Genomic DNA, 6,245 nt, shown 5'->3' with positions numbered 1-6,245 from the left:
ATGTGATGTATGAGATTGATCATGTTCTTGTAATAGGAATCACGACTTGCATGTCGATGAGTATGACAACCGGCAGGAGGCATAGGAGTTGTCTTAATTTATTTATGACCTGCGTGTCAACATAAACATCATGTAATTACTTTAATTTATTGCTAACCATTAGCTGTAGTAGTAGAAGTAATAGTTGGCGAGACAACTTCATGAAGATACGATGATGGAGATCATGATAATGGAGATCATGGTGTCATGCCGGTGACGATGATGATCATGGAGCCCCGAAGATGGAGATCAAAAGGAGCAAGGTGATGATGGCCATATCATGTCACTATTTGATTGCATGTGATGTTTATCATGTTTATACATCTTATTTGCTTAGAACGACGGTAGTAAATAAGATGATCCCTCATTAAAATTTCAAGAAAGTGTTCCCCCTAACTGTGCACCGTTGCGACAGTTCGTTGTTTCGAAGCACCACGTGATGATCGGGTGTATAGATTCTTATGTTCGAATACAACGGGTGTTGACGAGCCTAGCATGTACAGACATGGCCTCGGAAACACATGCAAAACACTTAGGTTAACTTGACGAGCCTAGCATGTACAGACATGGCCTCGGGACACAAGAGACCGAAAGGTCGAGCATGAGTCGTATGGTAGATACGATCAACATGAAGATGTTCACTTATGATGACTAGTCCGTCTCACGTGATGATCGTACACGGCCTAGTTGACTCGGATCATGTAATCACTTAGATGACTAGAGGGATGTCTATCTGAGTGGGAGTTCATAAGATGAACTTGATTATCCTGAACATAGTCAAAAGGTCTTCGCAAATTATGTCGTAACTCACGCTATAGTTCTACTATTTAGATATGTTCCTAGAGAAAATTTAGTTGAAAGTTGATAGTAGCAATTATGCGGACTAGGTCCGTAAACTGAGGATTTTCCTCATTGCTTAATAGAAGGCTTATGTCCTTAATGCACCGCTCAGTGTGCTGAACCTCGAACGTCGTCTGTGGATGTTGCGAACATCTGACATACACATTTTGATAAGTACGTGATAGTTCAGTTAAACGGTTTAGAGTTGAGGCACCGAAGACGGTTTTGAAATGTCGTGAAACATATGAGATGTTTTGAGGGCTGAAATTGGGATTTCAGGCTCGTGCCCACGTCAAGGGGTATAAGACCTCCGACGATTTTCTTAGCCTGCAAACTAAGGGAGAAAAGCTCAATTGTTGAGCTTGTGCTCAGATTGTCTGAGTACAACAATCATTTGAATCAAGTGGGAGTTGATCTTCCAGATGAGACAGTGATGTTTCTCCGAAGTAATTACCACCAAGCTGCTAGAGCTTCGTGATGAACTATAATCGGGGACATATATGATGATCCTTGAAATATTCGCGATGTTTGACACCGCGAAAGTAGAAATCAAGAGGAGCATCAATTGTTGATGGTTGGTGAAACCACTAGTTTCAAGAAGGGCAAGGGCAAGAAGGGATACTTCATGAAACGGCAATTTAGCTGCTGCTCTAGTGAAGAAACCCAAAGTTGAACCCAAACCTGAGACTAAGTGCTTCTGTAATAAGGGGAACAGCCACTGGAGCAGAATTACCCTAGATACTTGGTAGATTAGAAGGCTGGCAAGGTCGATAGAAGTATATTGGATATACATTGTGTTGATGTGTACTTTACTAGTACTCCTAGTAGCACCAGGGTATTAGATACCGGTTCAGTTGCTAAGTGTTAGTAACTCGAAATAAAAGCTACGGAATAAACGGAGACTAGCTAAAGGTGAGCTGACGATATGTGTTGGAAGTGTTTCCAATGTTGATATGATCAAGCATCGCACGCTCCCTCTACCATCGAGATTGGTGTTAAACCTAAATAATGGTTATTTGGTGTTTGCGTTGAGCATAGACATGATTGGATTATGACTATAGCAATACGGTTATTCATTTAAGGAGAATAATCGTTACTCTGTTTATTTGAATAATACCTTCAATGGTCTTACGCCTAAAATGAATGGTTTATTGAATCTCGATCATAGTGATACACATGTTCATGCCAAAAGATATAAGATAGTAATGATAGTACCACCTACTTGTGGCACTGCCACTTAAGTCATATCGGTATAAAACGCATGAAGAAGCTCCATGTTGATGGATCTTTGGGCTCACTCGTTTTTGAAAAGTTTGAGACATGCGAACCATGTCTATTGGTGTTTATGCATGAAGAAACTCCATGCAAATGGACCGTTTGGACTCACTTGATTTTTTGAATCACTTGAGGCATGCAAATCATACCACATGGGCAAGATGACTGAAAGCCTCGGTTTCAGTAAAATGGAACTGGAAAGCAACTTGTTGGAAGTAATACATTTTGATGTGTGTAGTCCAATGAGTGCTGAGGCGTGTAGTGGATATCGTTATGTTCTTACTTCACAGATGATTTGAGTAGATGTTGAGTATATTTACTTGATGAATCACGAGTCTGAATTATTGAAAGGTTCAAGTAATTTCAGGGTGAAGTTGAAAGATCGTCGTGACAAGAGGATAAAGTATCTATGATAGGATCATAGAGATGAATATCTGAATTATGAGTTTGGCACAGAATTAAGACATTGTGGAAATTGTTTCACAACTGATACTGCCTGGAACACCATAGTGTGATGGTGTGTCCGAACATCATAACCGCACCCTATTGGATATGATGCATACCATGATGTCTCTTATCGAATTACCACAATAGTTTATGGGTTAGGCATTAGAGACAACCACATTCACTTTAAAAGGGGCACCACGTAATTCCGATGAGATGACACCGTGTGAACTATGGTTTAGAGAAACCTAAGTTGTCATTTCTTAAAAGTTTGGCGCTGCGACACTTATGTGAAAAAGTTTCAGGCCGATAAGCTCGAACCCAAAGCGGATAAATACATCTTCATAGGACACCCAAAACAGTTGGGTATACCTCCTGTCTCAGATTCGAAAGCAATAAGGGATTGTTTCTAGAATCGGGTCCTTTCTCGAGGAAAAGTTTCTCTCGAAAGAATTGAGTGGGAGGATGGTGGAGACTTGATGAGGTTATTGAACCATCTCTTCAACTAGTGTGTGGCAGGGCACAGGGAGTTGTTCCTGTGGCACCTACACCAATTGAAGTGGAAGCTTATGATAGTGATCATGAAACTTCAGAGCAAGTCACTACCAAACCTCGTGGGATGACAAGGATATGTACTACTTCAGAGTGGTATGTAATCCTGTCTTGGAAGTCATGTTGCTAGACAACAATGAACCTACGAGCTATGGAGAAGATGGTGGGCCTGGATTCCTATAAATGGCTCAAGACCATAAAATCCGAGAGAGGATCCATGTATGAAAACAAAGTGTAGACTTTGGAAGAACTACTTGATGGTCGTAAGGCTGTTAGGTACATATGGATTTTAAAAGGAAGGCGGACAATGATGGTAAGTATCACCATTAAGAAAGCTCGACTTGTCGTTAAGATGTTTTCTGACAAGTTCAAGGAGTTGACTACGATGAGACTTTCTCACTCGTAGCGATGCTAAGAGTCTGTTGGAATTATATTAGCGATTACTGCATTATTTATGAAATATTGCAGATAGGATGTCAAAACATTGTTTCCTCGACGATTTTCTTGAGGAAAGTTTGTATGTGATACAACCGGAAAGTTTTGTCAATCCTGAAAGATGCTAATAAGTATGCAAAGCTCCAGCAATCCTTCTAAGGACTGGAGTAAGCATCTCGGAGTTGGAATGTATGCTTTGATGAGATGATCAAAGATTTTGGGTGTATACAAAGTTTATGAGAAACTTGTATTTCCAAAGAAGTGAGTGGGAGCACTATAGAATTTCTGATGAGTATATGTTGTTGACACATTGTGGATCAGAAATGACGTAGAATTTCTGGAAAGCATATAGGGTTATTTGGAAAGTGTTTCTCAATGGAAAGCCTGGATTAAGCTACTTGAACATTGAGCATCAAGATCTATAAGGATAGATCAAAACACTTAATGGTACTTTCAAATGAGCACATACCTTGACATGATCTTGAAGGTGTTCAAGATGGATCAGTCAAAGAAGGATTTCTTGCCTGAGTTGTAAGGTATGAAGTTAAGACTTAAAGCTCGACCATGGCAGAAAAAAGAGAAAGGACGAATGTCGTCCCCTATGCTTTTGTCATAGGCTCTATACGGTATGCCATGCTGAGTACCGCACCTGATGTGTGCCTTGCCACATGTCTGGCAAGAGGGTAAAAAGGTGATCCAGGAGTGGATCACTAGATAGCGGTCAAAAATTGTCCTTGGAGTAATAAGGACATGTTTCTCGATTATGGAGGTGATAAAGAGTTCGGCGTAAAGGGTTACATCGATGCAAGCTTTAACACCTATCCGAATGACTCTGAGTAGCAAACCGGATACGTATAGTGGAGCAACCATTTGGAATAGCTCCAAGTGGAGCGTGGAAGCAGCATTTATAATATGACCTAGAGATTTGCGAAGTACATACGGATCTGAATGTTGCAGACCCGTTGACTAAAACCTCTCTCACAAGCAACATGATCAAACCCAGAACTCATTGAGTGCTAATCACATAGTGATGTGAACTAGATTATTGACTCTAGTAAACTCTTTGGATGTTGGTCACATGGCGATGTGACCTGTGAGTGTTAATCATATGGCGATGTGAACTAGATTATTGACTCTAGTGCAAGTGGGAGACTGTTGGAAATATGCCCTAGAGGCAATAATAAATTGGTTATTATTATATTTCCTTGTTCATGATAATCGTTTATTATCCATGCTAGAATTGTATTGATAGGAAACTCAGATACATGTGTGGATACATAGACAACACCATGTCCCTAGTAAGCCTCTAGTTGACTAGCTCGTTGATCAATAGATGGTTACGGTTTCCTGACCATGGACATTGGATGTCGTTGATAATGGGATCACATCATTAGGAGAATGATGTGATGGACAAGACCCAATCCTAAGCCTAGCACAAAGATCGTGTAGTTCGTATGCTAAAGCTTTTCTAATGTCAAGTATCATTTCCTTAGACCATGAGATTGTGCAACTCCCGGATACTGTAGGAATACTTTGGGTGTGCCAAACGTCACAACATAACTGGGTGACTATAAAGGTGCACTACGGGTATCTCCAAAAGTGTCGGTTGGGTTGGCACGAATCGAGACTGGGATTTGTCGCTCCGTGTGACAGAGAGGTATCTCTGGGCCCACTCGGTAGGACATCATCATAATGTGCACAATGTGATCAAGGAGTTGATCATGGGATGATGTGTTACGGAACGAGTAAAGAGACTTACCGGTAACGATATTGAACAAGGTATCGGGATACCGATGATCGAATCTCGGGCAAGTATCGTACCGCTAGACAAAGGGAATTGCATACGGGATTGATTAAGTCCTTGACATCGTGGTTCATCCGATGAGATCATCGTGGAACATGTGGGAGCCAACATGGGTATCCAGATCCCGCTGTTGGTTATTGACCGGAGAACGTCTCGATCATGTCTGCATGCTTCCCGAACCCGTAGGGTCTACACACTTAAGGTTCGGCGACGCTAGGGTTATAGAGATATTAGTATGCGGTAACCCGAAAGTTGTTCGGAGTCCTGGATGAGATCCCGGACGTCACGAGGAGTTCCGGAATGGTCCGGAGGTAAAGATTTATATATGGGAAGTCTTGTTTTGGTCGCCGGAAAAGTTTCGTGCATTATCGGTATTGTACCGGGAGTGCCGAAAGGGGTCCGGGGGTCCACCAAGGGGGTCCACCTGCCCCGGGGGGCCACATGGGTTGTAGGGGTGTGCTCCTTGGCCTATATGGGCCAAGGGCACCAGCCCCAAGAGGCCCATGCGCCAAGAGATAAGGGAAAGGAAGAGTCCTAAAGGGGGAAGGCACCTCCTAGGTGCCTTGGGGAGGATGGACTCCTCCCTGGCCGCACCCTTCCTTGGAGGAAGGGCCAAGGCTGCGCCCCCCCCCCCTCTCCCTTGGCCCTATATATAGTGGGGGAAGGGAGGGCAGCCGCACCTAAGCCCTGGCGCCTCCCTCTCCCTCCCGTGACACATCTCCCTCTTCCCGCAGCGCTTGGCGAAGCCCTGTTGGAATCCCGCTACTTTCACCACCACGTCGTCGTGCTGCTGGATCTCCATTAACCTCTCCCCCCCTTGCTGGATCAAGAAGGAGGAGACGTCGCTGCTCCGTAC

The sequence above is a fragment of the Triticum urartu genome, chromosome 1A (assembly GCF_056163025.1).
Source record: "Triticum urartu cultivar PI428250 chromosome 1A, HENAU_Tu73, whole genome shotgun sequence".
NCBI classification, from domain to species: Eukaryota; Viridiplantae; Streptophyta; class Magnoliopsida; order Poales; family Poaceae; genus Triticum; species Triticum urartu.
The sequence above is the reverse complement of the archived record's forward strand: the minus strand, read 5'-3'. Positions refer to the sequence as shown.